The sequence below is a fragment of the Marmota marmota genome, unplaced genomic scaffold (assembly GCF_001458135.2).
Source record: "Marmota marmota marmota unplaced genomic scaffold, marMar, whole genome shotgun sequence".
NCBI classification, from domain to species: Eukaryota; Metazoa; Chordata; class Mammalia; order Rodentia; family Sciuridae; genus Marmota; species Marmota marmota.
This window is the reverse complement of record NW_025999895.1, coordinates 2,860,670-2,885,100: the sequence shown is the minus strand read 5'-3', so window position 1 is coordinate 2,885,100 and position 24,431 is coordinate 2,860,670. Positions and strand designations below refer to the sequence as shown.

Genomic DNA, 24,431 nt, shown 5'->3' with positions numbered 1-24,431 from the left:
CCAAGGACCTCAGTTCTGCATCGGAAGCCACACAGGTCAGCCACGTTTCTCCCCCACAGCCGGCCCTGGGACAAGCTGCACTGGTTCCAGTGGCCATGGCCACTCCTCTGGGGCTGAGTCCCCACCCCACCTGTGCCCTTGGGGGTGAGACCCCCTCCCAGCCCAGAGCTGGGACCCCCAAAGTGAACCCCAAATGAAGCCAGCGTTCCAGGGGCCTCTGACCACAGCATGAGCCCCCACACCCACCTCGGTAATCTGGGCACGCACCTCCCTCATGCAATCTAAATAAGATCAGCCTCCAAGGACGGCTCTACACTCAGGGTGACAGGCCCTCCCTCACCTGGGTGTGCGGGTCACGTGTAATTATCAACAGTGCCCCACTTTGGGTGACAGGTTATTTAGTCACCCTAATTACACTGAACTGGCCACCAAGAAAAGTCCCTGAATCTTCCTGCTGTGCTCACCAAAGAGCGTTCTCGGGCCTACTAGTGAGATTTTACATTTATTATTAAATTTAGTTAAAATTTCAGCCCTGGTCCTAGCCACTAGCGATTAGTTCTCCCTCTCAGCTTTAACCGGAATCTAATCGTGACGCCTGTGAAACCTTCCCGTCAGTCCCTGACACGAATCAGAACCTGGAGAGGGAGAGCAGAGCCGCGTGGTGGCACGCCACCAGGGACCTCAGCAGCCAGCGCTCTTTGGACACAGCCCTCCAACGTGATCTCCCAGGTCTCAACCCTCATGAAGTCCTTAATTAAGAGAGGTCAAGTGCAGCGCCCCAGGGGGTTCACCAGGTCAACCTTCCCCATTTGCCCTGAAGGGTCGGGCTGTCCCTGGCCTCAGGTTCCCTCCCCTCGACAGCGATGGCGGTTGGCTGCACACCCGGCTGCCCCCAGCACCCCATCGCCCAGCCCTGTGCCCCCTCCTGCCTCTGTGCTGATGCCCACCAACAGATCACCTCAGAGGGTGGGTGTGTTCTAAAGGTCCCCACCTCCTCTAACATGTCTGTCAGTTTTGTGGAGCGCACCGCCTGGCCCTGGAACTCCTGGGCAGCTGACGTGACCATCTGGGGAGGTGATCTGCCTCAGGGACAGATCAAACCCAGCTGCAGGGGCAGGGGTGCTGGGGCAGGTCCCCTCTGCTTTATCAGCCGGTCCACAAATATGTGTTGACCACCAACCAAGATGGGCACAGTCCTGGCTCTGGGGAACCAGCCCCGGACCAACAGACCCGAATCCCTACCCTCACCAGGGTGGACGGTGGGTCTGCCCTCTACTGGGAGGGAAGTTCAAGAACCAGCAGATAGGAAAACTATTTCCTGTTGGAGGGAAAGCATAGAGCAGGAGGGGGCTGGGAAGGATCCGGGAATTTGGAGGAGGGGGTGGGGGAGAGGAGGGCTCTGCAAGAGCAGGGGTCCTGGTGGCAGGGAGGGACCCCCACTTCCCAGTGCTGCGCGAGCTATGCTGCTCTGTAGCCACCAGAAAGGCCACCTGCCTTCCTGCCGACCTTCCCCATGGGTCCCAGAGACAGAGTCCGCTGGTGACCTCCTAAGGCAGGACCAGAAGGAGCCGGTCTGGGTGCCCAGGCTGGTGAGCTCACGACTCCTGCCCTTCTTCCCTCCATGAGAGGGGCCAGCTTGCCCGCTGAGCCGCTCACAGCCCTTCCTCTCTGCGGGTCTGGCCGGTCCTCTGCAGGGCCCCACCGCCCTCTCTCCTTCTGCCTTCCCCCTCTGCCTCCCGCCGGCACGTGCCCTGGGCTACGCTGTCCACACTGGAGCAGGAGCAGGGGCAGGCGGGCAGCGTCTGAGAGAGAGCTGTGTCCTGCTCTCTGCACCGTGACCCGCTCTCGCTCCCCAAACCTGATGATAAATTGCTCTGCCCAGGCGGAGCATGCCCGGGCCAGCCTCCTCTCCAACTGTAATTAATACTCTGGGGAAAACACAGACTTGGGTTTTCATGCTTTCACATAAACACGCAGATGCACGATAGACTCTTCCTCCTGTTGCCCTCCAATCCCACCTCAGATGTTTAATGTCCTGCTCCTTCTACGGACAGCGCAAAACCCCCATCTGGAGACATGCGGAAGGGCAAGGGAGCCTCCTGGGACCCCTGGTGTTCTGTGATGCAGAACTGAAGAGCTCGGAGTGGACTTTCCAGCCAGTCGCACCCATATCGCATCTCAGGTGTGGAATAGGCAGTTTTGGCAGAGTCAGAAATGGACATGGGTTGGGGGAGGCCCTTTGTGGCCAACCTTTTGGGGTCTGGCTCCTCACTTTTCCATCATGACAGCCTCCTGGAAGGACCAGTCCAAACCCAGGAGTGCACAGATAGCAGAGGGTTCCTGACACCCACATCATTTAGGAAGCTCACGGTGGGCAGGAGCCTTGCATTCCCCTGAAGCTGGACGGCCAACAACCTCAACAGCACGGTGTTCTCCCAGGGGATCCAGAGCACGAACAGGGTGGGGAGGTTGAGTCCCCTATCTCATGCCAGAGGGGCATGGAGGGGACAGGACTCAGAAACCCAGCCCAGGAAATCCACACTTTCTTACCCACCCATCAGCTCAGCTCAGGGACGTTCTCAGAGTGAGAGAACCTGGCTGAGCAGGCTGTGCTTTTGCCTTGGCCATAAAGAGAGTGATGTGGGTGAATGGCTGACTGGTACCAAGTCTCAGTTTCCTCATCTGCAGGATGGGGTCACAGCTGCTCCTGCTGCCTGAACAGGCCTGTCGTGAGGATCGGTGGGGTCATAGGCATCGCCCTCAATAGCTCATGTCCCAGCCCTGCACACTGGCCATGCTGGGCCTGAGATGGAATCAAGGTGGAGCTCAGGCCACACCTGGCTCGGCCAAGGTGGGGGTAGGGCCTGGGATCTGGAAGACTGAAGGGCCTTGGCCTCCAGGAGGTCCTCTCAGCTCTGCCTACTGGGGGCCAGGGGGTGCTGCCAGCGTCCAGGGTGACAGGCTTCAGGGGTGGACCGCCAGCGTTGCTGGGGGTCTGGGCTCACTCCTCCTGGCTTCTTGACTCCCCTGCCCACCGCTGGGTGTTTGAGTCCTGGAGGTTTTGTTTCCCTCTCCCGAGAAGACACGGACCAGCACTGTGACAACCTTGCTGTCCCCGTCCTCCTGCTGGGGTGCAGGGTTCTCGTCACTGAGGACGGGGGCCTATTCTCGGTGGCATGGATTGGATGTGAGGTCTCCCCTAAAATCTCACGTGTGAGACAATGACGAAGGTTCAGAGGAGGAATGATTGGGTTGTGAGAGCCTTGACCCAATCAGGGAATCAGTCTCCTGATGGGATTAACTGGGTGGTCACTGGAGGCGGGCATTGGGGTGAGGCTCTGGGGTATTTATTTGTATCTGACAAGTGGAGTCTCTGGCTCTCTGCTTCCTGATCACCATGTGGGCTGCTTTCCTCTGCCATACTCTCCCGCCATGATGTCAAGCCCCGAGGAATGGACTAAGACCTCTGAAACTGTGAGCCCTCCAATAACCTCCTCCTCTTCCACACTTGTTCTGGTCGGTCTCTCAGTTACAGCAGCAAAAAAGCTGACAAAGGAGATGAAGGCGTTGGTCTCCCCCTTGGCCCGTGTGCTCAAGGCCGAGTGCTTCTGACCACATCTCACTCCTTCCTCCCTGGGGGGGTGGGACAAGGGGCAGGCATGGCCCGTGTGGGCTGCCTGCCTGACTCTGCATGCACAGCAGCGGGCCCAGCAGGTAGCGCACAGCTGGATCCGAGCATGAAGAAGCTTCAGCTTCCAGTCAAGGTGGAGAAACAGACATGGACTCTCCCACCTGCAGCAACAGCAACTAACCAGAGTGGTCTTCAGGGCCACATGAGGTAAGAGGGGCGGGTCCCTGGAGCTCTGGGAGGCTGTTGCAGGACACGCCTGGGTTGAGGGGACTGGACGGAGGCGGAGACCAAGGTGGCTGGAGTGCAAGGAGCCCTGGGGAGGAGGCAGCTGGACAGAGGGGGAGCCCTAGGGATCCACAGGGGGTCCCACCAAGCACCCAGTTGAGGACTCCTCAGCACTGCAGGGAACTACCAAGGCCAAGGTGAGCGCCACCTGGAAGGATAGGGGGCCACAGTCTCAGCACCCACATGGGGCTAGGGAGAGTGTGTCCTCCCCAGGCAGGCTGGAGCTGGACCACACCTCAGTTCACAGGCCCCAAGTTGAACATGGAATGTCCCCATAGCAATAGGAACAACCAGACTTGGAATGGACATGGCTCAGGGCCTGCCTAACAGTCTCTAAAGCAAGAACCGCAAGGGTCAAACCATTCCCAGGTAACTCAGCTGCATCCCAGAGCAAGGCTCAAGGGCAGCTAGAGAAACACAAAGTGCCCAGCACCCCAGGCGAAACCTAAACATCCCGCATCCAGCATCCAGCCAAAGATGCCAACAGGCAGGAAAACGGAGCCCCTGATGAAGAGAAAACCCAGTCATTTGAAATTGGCACAGAAATGACACAGATGTTAGGTTTATCAGATGAAGTGACTAAAATATTAACCATATAGTTAGGTAGCCATGGAAGATTTTAAAAAACACCCAAAATGGGGCTGGGGATGTGGCTCAAGCGGTAGCGCGCTTGCCTGGCATGCATGCGGCCCAGGTTTGATCCTCAACACCACATACAAACAAAGATGTTGTGTCCGCCGAAAACTAAAAAAATAAATAAATATTAAAAATTCTCTCTCTCTCTCTCTTAAAAAAAAAACACCCAAAATGAACTTGAGGAAGCAAAAACTATAATATTTGAAAAATACACTGGACGGGATCAATGGCAGATTAAACATTGCAGAGAAAAATGAATGAGCTTGAAGATTCAACAACTGGGACCGCCCCAATAAAACACAGAGAGAAAACAGTAGAAAAGAACAATTTCAAGCAGCTTAACAAACATGCAGTTGAGGGTCTCTGAAAGGGGTGGAGGACAGAAGCAATTTTTGAAGGAATATGGATGAAAACTACAAACACACAAATCCAAGAAGGTTGACAGGCCAAAGCTTGGAGAAATGACAGCTAAGCAAACCATAATCAAACTGCTGAAAATCAGCAATAAAAAGAAAATCTGAGAAGCAGACAGAGGAAAAAAAGACACCCTGGTTACCAAGGAACAAAGATGAGAAAGTGGCACACCCTGCCCCCGTGAGACCCCCGGGGCCCTGCAGGACACCTTTGAAGTTCTGAGAGAAAAGGGGTCTGTCAGCCTCGAATTCTATCCCCAGCTAAAATAGCTTTCAAAACAAAGCTGAAATGAAGACTTTTTCAAACTTGCAAAAGCTGAAGGAATTCATCACTAGTAGATTTGCAAGGGTCCTTCAGGTAGAAGGGCGATGGTCACAGATGGGGACATGGACGGACACCAAGGAGTGAAGATGGATGGAGATGGACACTATGTAGTTGACTGTGTGACTGTTCATTTAAATCTCTAAGATCTCTCTGATTTAAATGTAAGTGAAACAATAGCATTCTGTTATGGAGTGTACAACATGTAGGTACAGCACATGGTCACGGCAGCGTGACGGCTGGAGGGGAGACATAGGAACACTGCTGGGAGGGGCATACGCCCTGGGAAGGGGGTCTCCTCCCTGCAGGCTTGCTGCAGTCACTCAGAGTCGCACAGTCAACCGGGAGGCAACTGTCAAAATCGCAGAGCTGAGGGCCATAGCTAATAAGTCAAGACGGGGGTAAGACGGAACTAAACAATACCCAACTTAAAAAGAGCAAGAAAGAGAAAAGGAAATAAAGAAGGAATTGAGAGGGATGAAATTGACCAAATTATGCCACACACATATGTATGAACCCACCCCAGCGTATTCTGCCTCTGTGTGTACTATAAAGCACCAATCTTAAAACAATCAACAGAGGGAAAAAGAACAAATGGGAAAAGGTAAGTTGACAGACTTCGACTTAATGTCTTCTAGATTAAAACATGAAAAGCCACCAATGTAATTCACTAACTTAACACGCTAAAAATAAAAAGGGCAATGATCACCTCAACAGGCCCAGGAGGAGCATTTGACCACATTCTGCATCCACGCCTGACGGAAAGCAGCAAAACTCTCAGCAAACTAGCACCGGGGAACTAGGAGTAGAAGGGGATCTAGAAATCAGGGCTCACTGTTCATAATAGTGAGAAGCTTCACGATCAGGATGATACTCCTGCTCCTGCGATTCAACACTGGGGGCTCCAGCCAGAGGAAGGGGCCAGAGAAAGAAGGACACCAGATCTTATAGGCTGTCTTATTCACAGGCCACGTGGTCACTCACTTTGTACACATGACCGAATCTACGGGAAGCCTTCTGCAACTGGTGAGTGAGGTTGGCAAGGTTGCAGGATACAAGATCAGTATACAAGAAGCCTAGCTCATCTCCGTGCACCAGCAGCCAACAACCAGACACAGAAAAATACTGCGCAAAACAGGAAATCCTTAGGGATACATCTGACACGAGGTAGGCAAAACCCATACACTGAAAACTGACACCAGATGATGGAAGAAATTAAAGAAGTCCTGAATCCACGGAGTCAGAAAACTCAATAGTGTTAAGAGGCCAATTATCTCTCAAATAATCCTCAGATTCAATGCAATCCTGGTCAAAATCCCTGCAGGAATTTTTTTTTTTCTTAAATTTACATACCAGTTCTAAAATTCATGTGGTATTGTAAGGAGTCTAGAATAGCCAATGTGACTTTGTAAAAGAACAAAGAATAAGGTCATTTCCTGATTTCAAGACAAAATAGCGAGTCATTTTGAGAGGGCGGTGTTACTTGAATAAGATGGAAAGATTAACAGGTAGAACACGGACTCCAGAAACAGACTCCCGTGAATATGACCATTGACTTTCTACAAGGCTGCAAGGACAATTGGATAGTCCCTGTCACAAGTAACAGTGAAATCCCTGCACATCAGTACACAGAAAAGACTTCAGCCCGTTACCTCGTACCAGGCTCCCGAATTAACTCAAGCCATAGACCTGCATGCAAAACCTAGAATGTGAGCATCTAGAGGAGACCTTGGAGAAAACAATCTTCATGACCTTGGGCGAGGCTGAGATTTCTGATACAACATCAAAAACATGATTCCGCTGATCACAGTAGGACACACATGTAATACCAGATACCAGGGAGGCTGAGGCAGGGGGACCACAAGTTTGGCCAGCCACAGCAGCTTAGCAAGGCCTTGTTTCAAAATACAAAATGTGTGGGGTGCTGGGGATGTGGCTCAGTGGTAGAGCACGTGCCTGACACACCTGAGCCGTGAGCTCAATCCCTCGAGAAAATCCCCCAGACAAAATATGATCCATGAAAACCAAATTGATAAATGAACAAATTGAAAAATTTTGCTTTTCAAAAGACAACATTATGAGAAACGAAAAGACCAACCAATTAGAAGAAAATATTTGCAAAGCATGTATCAGATAAAGGATTCATATCCAGAATATATAAATAATTCCCCAGCCTCAACAATAAGAAAACAGAAAACATGATTTTAAAAAATAGGCCAAGGGGGGATGTAGCTCAGTTGGTAAAGTGCTTGCCTCGCATGCACAAGGCCCTGGGTTCAATTCCCAGCACCACACACACACACACAAAATAGGCCAAGGTTTGAACAGAGGACACACGAGGAGGTCAGGAAATGCCCATGGACTCTCGGCACCATTAGCCAGGAGGTCGAGGTCTCCCACCACACGGCTGGCAGGACAGCCAAGTTGTAAAGACGGGCAACGTGGAGCCTGGTGAGGTCGTTGGGCCTGGCTGGTGGGCTGTGGAGCCGGCCATTTCACTCCTGGCGTTGTCCTCAAGAGAAAAGACAACGTGCGTCGTCACAGAGGCTTGCACACAAGTCTTCACGGAAGCTCGATGTGTAACAGCCCCCAACTGGTGGTCCCAGATGTCCATCAAGGAGCAGACGGACAAAGGCACCGGGACTGGCCGAGGGTGACCGCGCACGCGCACGGCAGACAAGTCTCACACCAGGAGAACCCAGGAGAAAGAGCCACGCGGAGGGCTCTCTTCATGTCAAAGTCCAGAAACACAACACTGACGGCCGCCAGGAGCCAGAGCCCGGCTGGGAAAGGGCTGGGGCAGCCAGGAGGAAGGAGTGCCCAGGGCTTGGGTGGCCGTCGCTCTCTTCCATGGTGACGGTGTCCTGGCACAGACACACATCCAAACTCACCATGTGGCACGCTCCTTGCACCTTGACCATACACACACACACACTGCATTCAAGCTGTTTAAAACAGTTGTGCAGAAACCTGAGTCTGCAGAACAGCCAATCATCACGTCATTCCTCAGGGCATGGAGAGTCCATCCTCCTCCTGCTGGACTCACCCCAGAGCCCTTCAGAGGACAGAATCGCAATCATGAGACGGCACTAGGGCAGGCTGTGCCCTTTTCGCAGGATGGACATTAGGTGAGTGTGAGGCCAACACCAGTCATGCACCACCCCCACAGAGAGCTAAATCTCTCACTGACCCACACGCGCCGGTCACCACTGCCCACGGTAGCAAGCCCGAGGCCACACGAAGAGGATTCCCCGGGCTGCAGCTCTCCACCTCCATCCTGAAGCCAGCCAGTGGAGCCCCTGAGGACCAGCGTCCAGGACAGAGGCTACCTGCCCTGTCACCCTCCACGCCAGGGGTCAAAGCTCACTTCTGAGCCAAGGGCAGGCTTGGGCCCATCCCAGCACACAAGAGATCACCAAGAGGTTTGTCCTCCAGCCCCAGTGGGTCTGCTGTCCATCCGTGGCTTCCAGAAAACACTTTGCTGCCCTTGCACACACCATCTGCTATGTTCCAATGTCCCTTTCTAAACGTGTGCTGGGGTCTACTTCCCATCCTAACAGCATTAAGAGGTGACGGAGCCAGGAGGGCTGCGGCCTCCTGCGTGGGATGGCCATCTTTAAAAGGGCGAGTCTGCCCTCTCGCTTTCCGCCACAGCCGACACAGCTCGTAGGCCCTGGCGGCTCCATCTTGGGCTCCAGCCTCCAGCACTGTGAGCCGCGCGTTTGTGCTCACCTTAAGTCACGAGCTCAGGTGCTCTGTTACAGCAGCACAAGCTGACACCAGCTAAGACAAGGGCTCAAGGAGAAGCCCGCCTGGGGCCGAGGAACCTGCACTAATGCGGTTCATAATCCCCTCTAGAAAACCCTTCGAGTCCCCACGCAGGAGACGAGCTGCAGGTGGGCAACAAAGAATGCCCAGATGGATGGATGGCAGCCCGTCTGGGAGCAGCATCCAGCTCCCCGTCAGGGTCAACACTGGGAACCGAGCTGTCGTCCACAGAGCGTCCCCGAGGAGACCAGGCCATGGAGGGGAGCTGGGCTCTCCAGACCCCTGGAGTGCCCTGGGGTCCCAAGACCTTGCTGCCCAGGGATGAGTAACTATGCGCTGAGGACCTGGGGAAGGTCAGTACACCAAGGGGTCCTCAGGGAAGAGAGCGTGGGACAGGACCAGGTGGAAGTCAATGCCACTCCTGAGGCCAGGAGGGGCACCTGAGACCAAACCCCTCACCCCTTCATCCCTCCCCTTTGGCTTCTCTGCCCCCAGCTTTCCTCTCCAGCACTGTTAGGACCCGTCCCCTGGGGGGCAAGAAGGGAGATGTCACAAACCTTCCCTCCCAGCAAACGGGAAACCCCAGACAAGGCTGGCGTTCATTACCAGCAGCTCCCAAGTTGTTCAACATGCTCACATCTGTCAAAAACTATTCAGGGAAAGAAAGAGAAAGTCTTTATACCTTTTATCCAGCCAATTTTCCCCGAGGCACTCTGGGCTCTCTAAGAAAAGAAAAAGAGAGAAAGGAGAGAGAATCACCATCTCGTAGCCATCCTGCAGGGGCTCTCGGGGGCCAGCCTGGAAGTGAGCTCCCCCCAGGAAGCCCCCGTGAGGCTCCGCTGCCTCTGTCTCCCAGCCTGGCCTGGCACCCACCGTTCACTTAACAGGATAAACCCAGGGCCCGGGAACCTGCCGTCCCAACCCCCAGGCTCATCTCGGCCGCTGGGTGCCCCTCCCACTTTCTCATTCTTTCCTTGGCCCCACCCCCAGCACCCCTCTGCCCTCCCCTGGCAGCCCCTGTAGGTCGTGAGAGCAGCCACAGACACTTTGCAGGTGGTTAAGGAGGGTCTCTCCCGCCACACCTGGCTCCCCTGCACTTGGCCCTGGGTGGGGTATCCCTCTGTGTCCCAGTGTTGGCCCTGGCGTGCAAGTTGATTTAGTTCTAAGTAGAGAATTCTAAACCGCTTCTCGCGCCTGGTCTTGTTTGGGATGAGCTGCAGTGAGGGACCCCGTGCTCGTTCACCCCATCATGGAGGGAGCCGGGCTGTGGAGCATGACAAGCGTCTCAGAGCAAATTCACAGGGACTGGGGGCCTCCTGCCTGTGCCCCGTCACTCAGGAGCCCCGAAACAAAGGGTGTGTGTGCCAGCAGGTGTGTGCCCGGCGCGCTCTGCTCTTTACCCTACATCTTCCTCATTTTTAAAGTCATAGCTCATGATTTCCTCGGGACAGAGCTTGCGCATCTTTCTATTGTGGTAAAACACACACAGGATCCTATTGTCCCCATGTTCAGTGTGTACTTCTGTGGCACTTGGTAGACTCCCCCTTGTGCCTCCGTCACTCCTACCTGGTGCCACGACGTCTCCACCCCCCAGCCCGTGTGTGAACAAGCCTGCGTTTTAGAAATCCAACGTAAAGGAGATAAAGCAAGTGGACAGAAAGGCAGCTGGACTGGGCCTCTTTTTCAGATCTGAAAAATCGCTGTGGTCACCTCCATCTACACGGCCATTCAGAGCAGGGGGCAGCGGCCACTTACTTTGCACATTTTACATGCCAGGCGCTCGACGTTGCCTTGTCCAGCCCTTGTGACCGCCCTTAGGGGCAGGCACTGTCCCTGCCATCCCCACTTTTCAGATGGAAAAGCTGAGGCTCAAGTTGGTGAGGCACCTGCCCCCCACGGCAGTCCGTCATACACGGGTGGTGGGGGAGAAGTGCCCTCTCTGCCCGCTCCACGAGGAGTGAGAGTTAGAACAATGAGCGTTGGAAACGGAGCTGGCTGGCCTGCCACTGGGGTCTCTGCAAATCACCCGGCAGCAGGGAGGGCTGTGGGCCCAGGGGCAGCCGACCTTGAACTGGGCACCGGGCGACCGGTCACTGCCTCTTTTCCCTCCCCAGTAGAGTGGCCAAGGCAGCTTCTGGGCATTTCCATACCAGCTCACAGTGTGAGCAGGGCCTGCGCTACTGGCAGGCACCGCCCGCGGGAGTCACGTCAGAACGAGGCGGTTGGATAAGTGGCTTACGCCGGCCTACGGAGCCAACTGCTGCCCTTGGTTGATTTGGGTTATTCTGTGTTGATTTTTCTCTTGGTTTCCTTTCATGATGTGAGTTGTCCTCCCAAATCAGTACAACTGAGTCCCATTTGATCCAGCCCCTGAGCAAACACAGAGCCGGGCCAGGGTCTGGGCAGGGAGAAATGCTGCAGGCAGTGGAGAGCAGGAGTGATGGGGGACGGGGTCGAGCAACGGGGGAGGCCTTTCCACTCTTCTCCCAGGCTCTGGGCCCCGTCCACAGATGTCCTCTAAGTGCAAGGGAACTTCTGGCCCTCGAAGTCAGTCTCTGGGCGACATCAGCACATATCACTTGGCAAAGCGCCCCCTGCCACCTCCCCAGCCTCTGCCGTCCTGCCCCGAGCCACTCCTGACCTCCCTTGGGCTCTGTGAATGTTTTCGTGGACCATGCAGAGTATCTGCTGCGTGCAGAGTGTGCGAGCAGGGTTGTGCCTGGCTGGCCTCGGGAGGCTTGGAGGCCACAGCCGTCTCAGCCTCCTAAGAGCCCTGGTGTTTGGAGCACAGCCAGAGGGAACGTGGGGGGTCTGCCAGCCAAATGCCCAACCAAGCCTCTGGCCCTGTCGTGAGGTCTCAGGGTCAGTGGCTCCCCCAGAGTGGCTGGATCCTCTGTCCTGGTACCAAATCTCCAGGGTGATGAAGCTCTTTCCTGGGCCTCCCTGGAACACCTGGCCACCTGGGGAGGAAGCTGACCTGGTGTGGACCAGCCACCTCAGAGACCGCTCCTGCCCTGGCCGGGCTGCCCATTCCGGCCTGAGCCAGATGGACCAACTGCGGTGGGCTTGGTTTGCTCTTCCGAGGTGAGCCCTGGCTGCCCACCTTCCCAGCGGCTTCCTTGGCTTCCTCTCTGCATCCCGCCCGTCCCACCTGCCCCATCTGGGGGGAGGGGGGGAGGGAGGCCCTGGGTCCATCCCCTCCCTGCTGACCACCTGGGCAGGCTCCGGGGCTCGCACAGGTGGAGTGGATGCCTTGGGGTTGGCAGGCTCTGCCCTCAGCTGCTCAGTGGGGTGATCAGTGCAGTGACGGCACCTCAGCGAGCCTGGTCCAGGGAGGCGCGGAGCCCACCAGGCCAGCGGTGAAGGGCAGTCACGGACACACCCTCAGTGAAGCCCCAACCAAGCGGGAGGCAGGGCCTCCCACTGTCAACTGCCTCCCCGCGAAGTCTGGGGGCTGCAGACTGCCCACTCCCCCCCGGGAGCCTGGCTGGGCCAGGAGCCATTCCACAGGAGCGGCTCTGCCTTTGGCGGGGATGACCCTGTGCACCCTGCAGTCTCTCGTCTGCCTCCCCACTGGACTGAGAACGCCCCCACACAGCGCCGGATCTCAGGGGTCCCGTTGTCCCCAGAGCCCCAGTGGGGCTGCCCCAGACGGGAGAGAGTGGCTGTTTGCAGGAAGAGTGACGGAAGGGAGGAGCCCATGGCAAGGGGTCAGCCTGGAGGTCCGACCTGGTATCGGCTTCCAGAGCGAGGCTCGGTCCTTCAGAGCAATGCCTGCCCCAGGGGGCATGAGCAGACTTACCCGTCCAGAGAGACCCTGAACCGTGTTCTCGCTCTTGGCCACCCTTCCGTACCCCCATAACTAGACCCGGCTCACGGCCTGCCCCACATCACCCCTCAAGCAAGGCTGGAACAAGGTCCTGGGGTCCCCTGCAACCTGCCGCCCAAGACCTTCCCTCTCTGTCTTTAAGTCCACCCAAAGGCCGAGCGCCCCAAAGCTTTTGACCCTCCCGCTCTGCCACCCGTACAATACTTCATTCCCCAGGTATGACGCAGGGACCCGTGGGTGGCCCTCAGAACAGGAGGTCATCTCTCTTACTTATGCCATTTGCAGAGTGGTTATCCCAGAAAACTCCCTTCGGCTGGCTCCAGGCGGCCCTGCTGCCAGCCCTTGAGCCCCACTGCCAGCCCTTGAGCCCCGCCGGGCGGAGGAGGCCTGGACCTCCTCCTCCCCGCCCAGGTGGGTGCCCAGGGGCGCCCTCCCTTCCTGGGCTCTTTTCTTTCTGCGTGTCCCTGTGCAGCAGGGAGCGGGGACTTCTTTAAGGCCGGAGCAGATTCCTGCCTTGGGAGAGGTCCCACAGCAGGGCCTGGAAGGACCCGGGAGGGCCGGCTGAGGGGCTCTGCCCGGCGGCCTCTGTGCCCCGCTCCGAGCCCCGTGGGACGGGCAGGCCGAGGGGAAAAGTCCACTAACGACCTGCTAACTGCTGTCTTGTGCTGCCTTGGATTGTATTAGGCCACGCTTTTCCTTGCTGCCATCCCTCAGGGGAAGCGGAAGCGAAGGTGCGACTTTGTAAATAAACGATGAGCTCTGGGCAGCTCAGGAGTGGCTGTTGGTGATGGCCGCGCTGATAGAGGTGCCTGTCACTGAAGGCTCTTTTCTTCTTCTGAAAAGAGACTGAGCTTTAGAGGGAGAAGGGCCCTTGGCTTGTGCCCACTGTCGGGGAGACTCAAGTTCTAGCAGGCTCAGCCATCACAGAGGCCACGGCAGTGGCTCTGGGCTCTTCTCAGAGCCACACTTAGGTGTGTGGCAGGGCCGCCGGGCAGCAGGCGCGGGGAGGTCACTCTGTGCTCCCGCAGCACGGCCTCCTGTCTCAGGAAGCCAAGGCAGAGCCACGCGGGCACCGGCTTGCATCCCTTTGGTCTGGCTGCTGGCCCCCTCTGCCTGCATGGCCCCTGTGTGCCCTGCAGCAAGGGCTCACTTGTCCAGCACTGGCCCACGGCGCCGTGCTTTCCTGCAGTTATGACATGGATGACGGCATCTCGTCCCCACCGCACCCTGCGGGCCGAGGCAGGGGAAGAGAAATGAGGCCAGGTAGAAAGCAACCCAGCAGGGGGGGACGAAGCTGGCCAGCCTAAGTCTAAGACACTCCAGGTCACCCCCCCTGCTCCCCAGGTCGGTCCCCACGGGCCTCCCACAGGCTCTGCTCCCCCTCAGGCCAGTGCACCCTGAGCAGCTGTGGCGCTCACCTCCCTTGCCCTCCCCCGCCTGGTCCTGGCCTCACTGGGCCTGGTCCCCAGGCCACATGGCCCTGTCCTCATGGTCACCACCCTGCACGGTCTTCGCTGGGCTTTATTCCCGACCAGGCCCATCCCTGCACTGCTCAGCTCTCCAGAGCTGTTCTTTCTACAGGAAACCGGGCGGAGGCTTCCCCGGGCGAGTCTCCATGGAGCCGCCATGTTGGCTGCCCACAGCTGAACCCTGGAGAGAAACTCTCAGGCCAAAGGGCCCCCAAAACGGTCGCTCTCTTGAGGGGTATTTCAAAGCCACTTTTTGGTTTAGTCTTGTTTGGGGGGTCATTTTTGCGTCTTTGAATTTCTATTGTGGGGTGATAAACACCATACACAACGTTTGCCACCTTGACCGTTTCCAGGCGCTCGGTTCCGCGGCATCAGCTCATTCAGGTTGTTGTGCAGCCGCTGTGGCCACCACCTCCAGGACCTCCATCTTCCCATCTAGAATGCTGGGCTCATTAAACACCGACTCCCCCAACCCTTGGCTACCCTGGCAGCCCCCCATTCTGTGTCCCGGCTGAATGCGTCTACTCTGGAGACCTCCACTAAGTGGAACCAAGCAGACCCTCCTGTTTCTGGCCTCTTTCACTGAGCACAACGTCCTCCGGGTTCCTGGATGATGTGGCACACACCCGTGCTTCTCTCCTTTTTATGGCCGAGTAATATTCCACCGTGTGGCTCCCCACGTTTTGCAAGTCCATCTATCGGCTGCTGAACATCTGGGTTTGAAGCTACATTTTAAGACAATGAGGATCTGGTAGCTGGCCCCATCTCCTGTTATGCGTAGGCCACTAACAAGTTCAGAAAGAACACTTGTGGTTCCATCTTGCTGGTTGTACTTCAAAGCCCCCTCAGTATTAGTTTCTGTCCTATCCCTTCCATCGTCGGGCCTGACATCTGTCTGCTGACCTCCTTCCGTCTTATGTTACGTGGTCATGGCAATGGAGAGAAAGCAGGTGCAGAGAGACCGGGCGGGGAGGGAGGGGGAGTGGTGATCCCACTTGTTAAGGGGGACCGGCAAGCAGTTCTGGGCCCAAGGTGGGGAGAGGCAGGTGCCCCTCTGCTTGCAGTGTGGGCACAGGGCTTGCTGGGCATGGGGCCTGGCAGTCCCTGCGCAGAGCCGCTCCCACCAGGCGAGCTCCGGGTACTCATGAGACGCACTGGCCGTGCTGGGCGGCCCTCCAGTCTGCACTTGGCCCTGCGTCTTGGCTCCTGTCCCTTTTGTTCTTTTAAAAGCTGGTGGCTCTTGGGCACAGAGCATCAGCCGGGCAGCCTCACGTCCGTAGCCGCGGCTGGACTGTGCCTCCTGCGCTGGTGAGCCCTTGAGACCCTTCCAATGTCCCCGGAAGGTGGTCCCGGGGAACCTGAAGGTGTCAGGCTGGGCTGAGAATAGCGCTGGCTCACAGGAGGATTGGCCGGTGGCTGGGGGCACTGCCCAGGTGCCTGTGACCAGCCCAGGTCGACGTGGGGGTGGGTGGGAGGTGCGCGACAGGAGAGGGCTGGGTCAGTGGGCGCGGCAGACAGCACCGCTCAGTGCCCAGACGTCAGCCACGCGGCTTCTGAGATGAGCGTGTTTCGCCATCAATAATTTAGATGCCCTCGCCCCTTTGGGAGCTGGGCAAAATCTCATTTCCCGAGCAAATCCCCTAGGAAACCAACCTGTGCACTCCTTGAAGATTTTCAGAGATCTGTCTCAATCAACCTACCCACACAATAAAAGCTGGTAACAGGCTGGGCGCTGGCGAAGCTGCTGCAGGCCCCAGGGGCTCAGGCAGAGTCGGGGACCGTCCAGGACTAAGGATGGGAAGCGTCGCCAGCTCCACCCTCCTCCCTCCTTCCTCCCGAGCGCCATGAGGGGCCCCCAAAAACAGGCCTGAGTTGTTGGACGCAGGCGAAACAAGACAGCCATGCGCAGCCCTGGAGGCAGCCACGGCCCTGGGGTCTGGCATCCGGAGCGCCTCCAGCTGTGGGGACGGAATGAGGGCCCAGGCAGGCTGGCCACTGGGCACAGGCCCTGTGTGGGGGCCACCCACGGTCCAGCCGCCTGTGAGTGCCTCCGGTGGCTTGGTGAGGATCACAGGTGACCTGGCTAGTACAGGGCCTGGCCCACCGTGGGGAGGGCACAGAGTCTCCCAGGTGGCAACTGGGGGAGCTGGTGTGGCTGGAGTAAGTGCCCTCCGTGGGCACACCTGGGCCCAGGGTTTCACCCAAACAGGGTGGCACATTCCAGGGCACAGGGGAGGGAGGGACAGCGTTTGGGACAAACCCCAAGAAGACCTCCACACCTCTTGGCCCTGAAATAATGAAAAAGGCTGACAGCTCCTGCCGAGCTGGCACTGTCCCCATGGTGTGGGGGAGGGGAGGGAGGTCCAGAGACTTTGGCTGAGTCTTTGCACCCAGGTGCCCCTCAGTCTGGAGGGGACTCCAGCTTATAGTCCATGAGATAAGCTCGTCCCCATCCTTAGCTGGCTTCCCTGGAGCCAATGAGCTTTGAAACAGGACCAAGAGCATCAGGCAGGCCCTGAGCCTGCCAGTGCCCACACTCTCTGTGGGACTCCACACTCTCATCCAAAGCCTCTCAGAGCCTGGCCAGGCAGGTGCCTTGGCACAGGTGAGGAGCTGAGGCCTTTTGAGGAGGCGGTTCCTGCAGTGGCTGGTGGCCTTGGTATCACTCTGGAGAATGAGGAAGGAGGGCTGGTGGTGACCAGCGGCCAGTTCTGTGTCCAGCCTTAATCACAGGACCTGGCTTCTTCTCCAGCCTCGGGGCCCTGCAGGCTCAGCGGGCAGCCCAGGGACCATGTCCACTGCTCTGTGGGAGGGCCGCTGCTCCTGAGGTCCTCATTCTGAGTTGGGACCTGGGCACCTCTCTTCCTGCAGCTGAGAGAGGTCTCTGGGGACCACTAAACCACCCAAGCCCTGCAAACCCGTCTCTGGAGCCGTCACAAAGCCTGGGGACTTGGGCACAGTTTCTGCTGCTGCTGGGGAGCTGGCAGCCACAGCCAGCTCAGGTCTTCTTATCTGGCTGAAGACTCAGGCGTGGGGAGATGCTGAGCTGCCGATCGGCTGAGCCCACTCCCAGCCCCTCTGCTGGGTGTGTCCCAGGTCCCCTGCATTCTCAGCCTCTGGAGCCTGGAGCCTGCTGATGGTGCAGCCCCCCCACACACACACACACCACCTGCCTCCTAGGAGCTGGCCTGGTGTGCGCTTTCCATACCCCACCAACCAGAGCCCACTCCCCACCTCCCGGATGGGCCTCCACCCTCCGGGCCACTGTCACCTGCCCCAGCCAATCACTCCAAGGCCAGAGGCCAGACACCTAGCCAGAGCCCCAAGCCCTGAGCCCACTCAGCTGCCCAGCCCAGTCGATCCTGCTTGCCCTGCCTCACCCCGTCTTCCCCAGACGCCACAGTGGAGACTGTTGCTGCTCTCCCCTCCAGTCCCTCTGCCCCGACCCAGCTTGGTGTGTCTCTAGGGACCCGTGAGAAGACAAACTCCTCTGCCCCAGCAGTCACTCCTGCACCTGGGCCTCCACTGCACGCAGGGAAACAGACCCTGCCAGCCCTGCCAGCCCCGCCCTCCTTGCTGTACCCGCTACACCTCCTAGATGTGGCTTCCTCAAAAGGGAGCCAGTTTTAAGGGGTGACACACAGTGATTTGGCGGGGGGGCACTAGTTGGTGCTTGGTGCAGCTTAGAGGCCACCCCCAGAGCGGCCTCACAAAGCCTGTGACCCTGGGCAGCCACACTGTAGGACCAGCACATCTCTGGCCACTTCACCAGTTCCAGAGTCGTCTTCTGGTGAGCGTGGACCTGTGTCACACCCCTGGCCCAGCACATGTCTGTCTGCAGCTAACGCCACCCCTGACAACAGCCGGCGTGGGCTGTGCCTGTGTCCACGGTGCGGCTTGTTTGATAACAGGTAGCCGCACCTCGCAGCTTCTGCTCACAGTCTTGGCTGAGCCGGGAAACACGATAAACCGTGAGGGTGTTGACGCTGGCGCTCGTGAAGCCCTGAGGCGAGTGTCAGGCTTTAGATAAGACAGCAGGAGAAACCCTGCTCTGCAGAAGCCCCCAGTGAGGACGGCTAAGGCAGCAGACCCCTAGGTGTGGGCGCACGGGTGGCCCGGCAGGTGCAGCTTCAGCGCCGGCCAACTCCAGCAGCACCTCTGGGAGCCCTCCCTGAGCCTGGGGAGGTCGGGGACGGACCTTGTCCCGCCATCTCCCCGTCCAGGCACTTTGGTGCCCACTGGTCTCTCTCCCCGTCTGGGCTCCACCTTCTGGAGCATTGACCACGAGCTCTGCTGGCCTCGTGTCCGCAGCAGCACCTCCTGTCCTGCCTGCACCTGTGCTCCCCGATTCTCGACCACTCCTCCCCTCCCCTGCCCCAGGCTCCCCCCAGGGGGGCCACCCAGGGCTGCCTCTGCTTCGTAAGCATCACCCACCCCAGACATTTGGGGTTCCCCTTGCTGGACCCCACTTCGCTCTAGTTTGGGAATCTGCTCAGCTCTGGAACCGAGGGTGTCCTCTCGTCTCAGCCATCCGTAGTGAAGTTATCGCTCCCTTGATCCCAACGGATTGAAGAGATGCCCCGAATTTACACGCATCACCAGAAGAACACAGCAAACCTGGATTTTAGCCCAGAGAGACCCACCGACACCTCTGACCTCCAGAGGTCCTACATCCACATCACCTTAAGCCACCATGTGCCTGTCCCCTGGCAACAGGAACCCCATACAGTCCTCTCGGAACAGCCCTGGGACCGTGGAATTCGCCTCGCCACCACCCCGGCTCTCTCCCCTCCCTCCCTGCCTCCCACCCCCCTTTTCAGATTTCGGAATTCTCAGAGAAAGCCTCCGCGTCCGCCTCTCTCTCTGACGGGCTGAGAAGCAGGAGGGACAGAGTGGAGCTGGGAGACCTCAGAGTCTCACAGCCAGTTCCTCCTTAGGCTCTCCATCCCTGGGCACCCACCCAGGCGAGGGACCTGCCCCTGTCCTGGCCATGACACGCAGTCCACCCCGAGCCCACTGTCCGTCGCTCTCCTCTGAGCCCAGAAGCTCTGCACGGTGTCCTCTGAGCAGCCTCTGCCTGTGGGATGTCCTCAGCTACCTGTGGGCACTGTCTGGACAGGAAGCAAGAGACAGGGACAGATGAACCTCCGCAGGGCTGTTTAGGACACCCAGCTTCCCCAGCCCAAGCCGAACCCAGAGGTCCAGGTGCACCCAAGGAGATGGGGCTCCTGGTGCCCCCTGAAGAGGGTACTGAAGCCAGGCGAGGCCCACGTGCCCTTCCTTAAGCAGCCCGCCCAGACAAGGGCCGGAGGACGAGGATCAATTTAACTTTTAATTATACTCACTTAACAAGATTATCCAGTTGAGGTTAAAGAAAAGTCTGCCCCCTCCCCCCAGATGCGAGGAGCCCTTTCTTTATCTGTTTATATCGAGTGTATACATAACCAGAAACGAAGACTTCTTTATGGACCATTAAAGATTTAATGTTTAATTTATAGCCACTCTCTCTGGCGGGGTGTCCAGGCACAATGTCAACATTTTTAATTAAATGAACTTTTTTTAATCACAAAGAAAGAAAGATATATATTTTAAAAGCCACGTTTGTACCAGTTACAGCATCCCCAGGCTGGTTCCAGAGGGTGCTGGGAAGAGGGGCAGCTCTGGAATGCCAATCACAGGCTCCCGGGCACCACGTCCGCGGTGACAGCTCTGCAGCATAGCGGGGTGTGGGAAGCCCTCAGCACTGCTTGTGGAGTGTCTGAACACCCAGGACCACCCTGGACAGTTGCCCATGCAGTCAACTATAATTCTCCCAACTATGGGGGGGATTACATGGGATCAGCTCCAAGGAAGCTCGAGAGGTTGTACCCCCTGCCCGAGGTCACACAGCTGGGGTAACAGGTGAGGAGCCATGTGGGGTCCAGGGGGAAGCCCACGCTCACAGCCTTCCCTCTTCCCATGTAGTCTGCCCAGAACTGGCTCACCAAGGAGCCCTCTTCCCGCCAGGACTTCTGAGTCACCCATGGCTCAATGGGAGCTGCCCCAGTGCCCTGTGCTGGGCAGGAAGGAGTGCCCAGAGGGGAGCAGGAGGCAAGTTGCTGGGGCATCCCCTACACCCAGGCCCAGGAGGTGCCCAGAGGTCACTTGGTGAGTGTGAGGTCTGAGCACAGGAGGGCCACTTTCCAAAGGTGTGCAGAGGTCCGGGCTTCGGCCAGCCCAGTGCTGAGGCCTGGGGTTGTCTGAGCTGCCCTGGGCCGTCTGTCCACAGCTCTGCCCCATGCTGACATCCCAGAGTCACGCTGCCTCAAGGACATTCCACCCCAATCTGGGACATGGTGCTTGGGCATGGCCTGAAGCAGCTGACCAGGCTCACACACACCAACCCCAGGACGTGGAGGGGCCCCACTGGGCCGGCAAGCCCATCCCTGGCACTGTGTGAGGGTCCTGGGCATAGAGCCAGCCCTTCAGGGGGCAGGGACCCTGAAACCTCAGCTGATGACCAGGGCCAGCTCCCAGAGCACTCCTGCCTGCCCCAATGGGGCTGATGCCACCAGAGTCCCCATGCTGAGTCAGTCCTGGCCATGGGCAAAGAGTGACCAGTTCTGTCCACGTGAAGCCCACCATTGCTACATGGTTCCTTCTGTAGGCAGTAGCCTGACCTGGGAGCAGACCTGGGTGCCCCAGGGTGTGTCCACACTGAGTGTCAACTTAGCTTGACCTTCTGAGGAGATGGTGGCTTTTGCAGACTGATGTGCCAGTGGAACAATACCCCTCCAGCTCCAGGTGGTGCCCAGAGTCAGAGCTGAGGGTAGATGGGCCTTTACGTGGTACCAGCAGACATTGCCAACTTCCTGCCTCCATGGCCGATGGTCTCTGCTTGGCCCCCTCCTCAGCTGACCGTGACACTTGTCCTCTGGCCCTGCCCAGCTCCATGTCCCTTTCAGCCAGACTGATCCCATGCCAGGACAGGAAGGAGGCAGCCAGGTGGCCGTGTGGTCATGTGTGTGTGTGTGTGTGTGTGTGTGTGCTGGGGTCGGGCGTGAGGGGGAGCAGAGAGGCTGGGAGAAGACTTGGGGGTGACGGGTCTACACACCCACTGGACAGCAATGGCCTGGGGCACTCCAGTCTGTCCTCGCAGTCTTCCCTCCAGAGCCCTGTCCCTGCCACCTCTATGGGACCAAGGCCACCTTCATTTGAACCAAGGGTGGAAATCAGGGGCAGCCTGAAGCCGAGGCCCGTGTAAGCCAGTGGCCTTTGATGGGGTCTCCCGCTTCCCCAGGAAGACCTGAGTCAGCGGCCCATGGCAGGGGCAGCCAGAGTTCAGTAGCCAGCGCCCACCTGACCTCTGGGCCAACACCTGCGACTTCTCTCCCACCCCGGGCCACAGTCGTCCTTCCCGGAGAGGCCAGGCACACGAAGACCCTGCTGGGCATCCAGGACTGGGGACTGCCGAGGTGGGGCTAAGTCTAACCAAGCCCAGCACCTTTAGCTTCCACCTGGGCCCCCACCCACTGGAGCAGAGGACAGCCCAGCTGTTTCCCTCTGGGGTCTTCCAGCCCCTGCCACCCCGCCAACTCCCAGTCACAGTCTTGTAGGACTTTCTAGAACCTCCATCGCACAGACAGGAGGGCTGGTGGACCTGGCCCTGGGGGGAAGTCCCGGCCCAGGAGCCCCGCGCGGCCCCCAAGGACCCCGCCTCCCTCGACCTTCACTAGCTGTCGGGGTCAAGAGACAGCGCTCCCTCCTGCTCTCTTCCTCCCCGCAGGGCGGCAAGCGGCCGTCTCCGGGGCTTCGATTCCCATAAACCGACTCCTCATCTCTCATGTGAAGCCACTTTAATTACAAAGCTGAATAACGAGAAGGAAATATTAAAATTAAAAAAAAAATCTCCACACAAAGCAAGTTTGCTTGTACTGGCCACCGGCTTCGAGAGCCAAGACGGAGCGAGCGTGGCACCAGGCCACTCACTAAAAGCATGTGTCACGAAATCAATAATTCATTTACTTTAATGAGATAAGTACTTTGAAAACTAATTGCAAACCTGCTCCATTTACTCCGACCCGTTATAGCCCTAATGTAAGTCGCGGAGCCGCTGCTGCGGGAAGGAGAGGTTGGTGGAAGACACCATCAGCCTCTCCTTCTAAGAAGGAGAAAGAAGCTCCCCAGGAGACAGGAGTTCAGGGACCCAGCACTCCACCCCCGTAGCAGGGAGGCAACACCACGGCTTACGTGCCCTCTGCCAGCGGGGCAGAGTGAGAGTGCGGAATCAGCACGGGGAGTGACTGTCCTGGGCTAGCAGAGACTCCGTAGTCTCCGTGTGAGCCCTTCAGCCGGCAGGGCCTCAGGCAGCTTCTCCCCAAGGGTCCAAGCCCAGCTGCAGACCCTGGTGCGGGGAGAGTTTGCGTGAGGGTGATTTTCAGCTCGTGATCTGCAGTGAAGGCCCCGATGTCCCAGCAAACATACCCAGGAGCAGAAGGACACTAGCTCTGGGGCACCCGCTATGGCATGGCCAGGAGGGCAGACCCTCCTGAGCTGGGCACACGGCAGCAGAGCCCCGAGGCTTACCGTCTACCAGTAAGTTGGCCAAAGAGCTGCCTAACCTACGGGTCAGGAAAAGGTACCCAGATCCTCGTGTTGGGCTGTGCTTTTGTTTTGGGCAAAGGAAAGCACGTGGCACATCTTTCTGATTCTTATCTTGGGGGAGAGGATCTAAACCCTCTCTCTCTCTCTCTCTCTCTCTGCTTTCCTGCCGTATTGGAAATAGAAACCCATCCGTAAACATGAGTCCAAGGCTGGTTCTTGACCTTTGCAAGAAGAGCCATAGAGTTTAGAAACTGTGCCTCTAACCATCCTGGACAATGTAAAAGAAGCTGCTTTTGCTTCTTGGCTCGCTGCTGGCCAGAGCCCTGCACTGGATAGCGTAGGCAGACCAGGGCCTCCCTCCCACAGAGGGCCGGGGGCAGCTCCTGCCACAGCTACAGTCAAAGTCCACCTCGGAGAGCAGCCTCCGACGCCGCGGCCACAAGGAGGCATTGACACCAATGGCCCAGGTCTCAGGCCCGCTCACCAGGCTGCCTTGAGGCAAGAGCCCAGAACCCTCTCTCTGCCCACGCGCAAGACACCAGGTGAGTTGCTGCAGACACGCTCGCGCCCGCTGCTGGCACAGCTCAGCATTGATTGGGCACAGAATGTGCTTGACCCGCCCTTCTCACTGGAGTCGCTAAATGGAAGACACCTTCCTCAAGGTGGACGGAGCCAGGGGCACTGATGACTGGGGTCAGATCCGGGGACGATTAAAGGGAGATCTAGGGTGTGGGGGCAGACAAGGGAGGACGGGGTCGGGAGCTTGGCCAAGTCCCCCAGCTGATGAGGGCATGGCACCCTGAGCTGTGGTGCTGCTCAGGAAAGCCCGCCTCAGGTAGGAATCCCACCCCCAGACACCCGCCTGTGCTGATGCGGGTGGAGCAGGGTCCACAGCCAGACTGCTTTGAGTGGATCAGGATGTCCTGGTCCTCGTGCCCCTGAGACAAGCTCAGGGCCATGCGTAAAGACTCCAGGCCCACAATGCAGCCCCAGGGAGCCCGTCCCCTCTGTGCTGGAGCGAGGGCAGCTGACTGTGCGGAGCCGATCACAGTTTGCGATTCTACTCTAAGCCCTTGCTCAAAACAGAAATGTCAAAATTCTCACTTGCAGACTCTGCACTTGAGGCTGAACTGCCTGCAGGGGGCAGGGAGTGGCTGTGCCACACGCCGTCGCCCTGTGGCACGTTTCTTCTCCCTGAAACACCGATAGCAGAGTGAGCCTGGCCCCTCCTGGAGTCTGGGTGAGTCTGGCCCCTCCTGGCCTCTGGGGTGAGTCTGGCCCCTCCTGGCCTCTGGGGTGAGTCTGGCCCCTCCTGGCCTCTGGGGGTGAGTCTGGCCCCTCCTGGCCTCTGGGGTGAGCATGGCCCCTCCTGGAGCCTGGGTGAGTCTGCACAGCCTGACATCTGGGAATTCTACGGCAGGGGCTGGCTGTCCCCAGGTGGAGGGCGGTGTGGGGAGGTGGACAGCATGGATCTGATCTGGATGTGCCCTGCAGG

General features: G+C 58.0%; 1 protein-coding gene across 5 annotated transcripts in view; it reads right to left on the bottom strand.

Annotated features, from left to right (window-relative positions):
• Rbfox3 (RNA binding fox-1 homolog 3) overlaps window positions 1-24,431 on the bottom strand; it is a 377,727-nt gene that overhangs the window by 108,747 nt on the left and 244,549 nt on the right. For 4 of the 5 annotated variants that reach the window (XM_048797595.1, XM_048797592.1, XM_048797588.1 and 1 more), the window contains exon 4: window positions 9,738-9,777. The exons of the other annotated variant lie outside the window; for it this stretch is intronic. The gene's annotated coding sequence lies outside the window, so the exon portion shown is untranslated. The remainder of the gene's footprint in view (window positions 1-9,737; window positions 9,778-24,431) is intronic. 5 annotated transcript variants of the gene reach the window in all.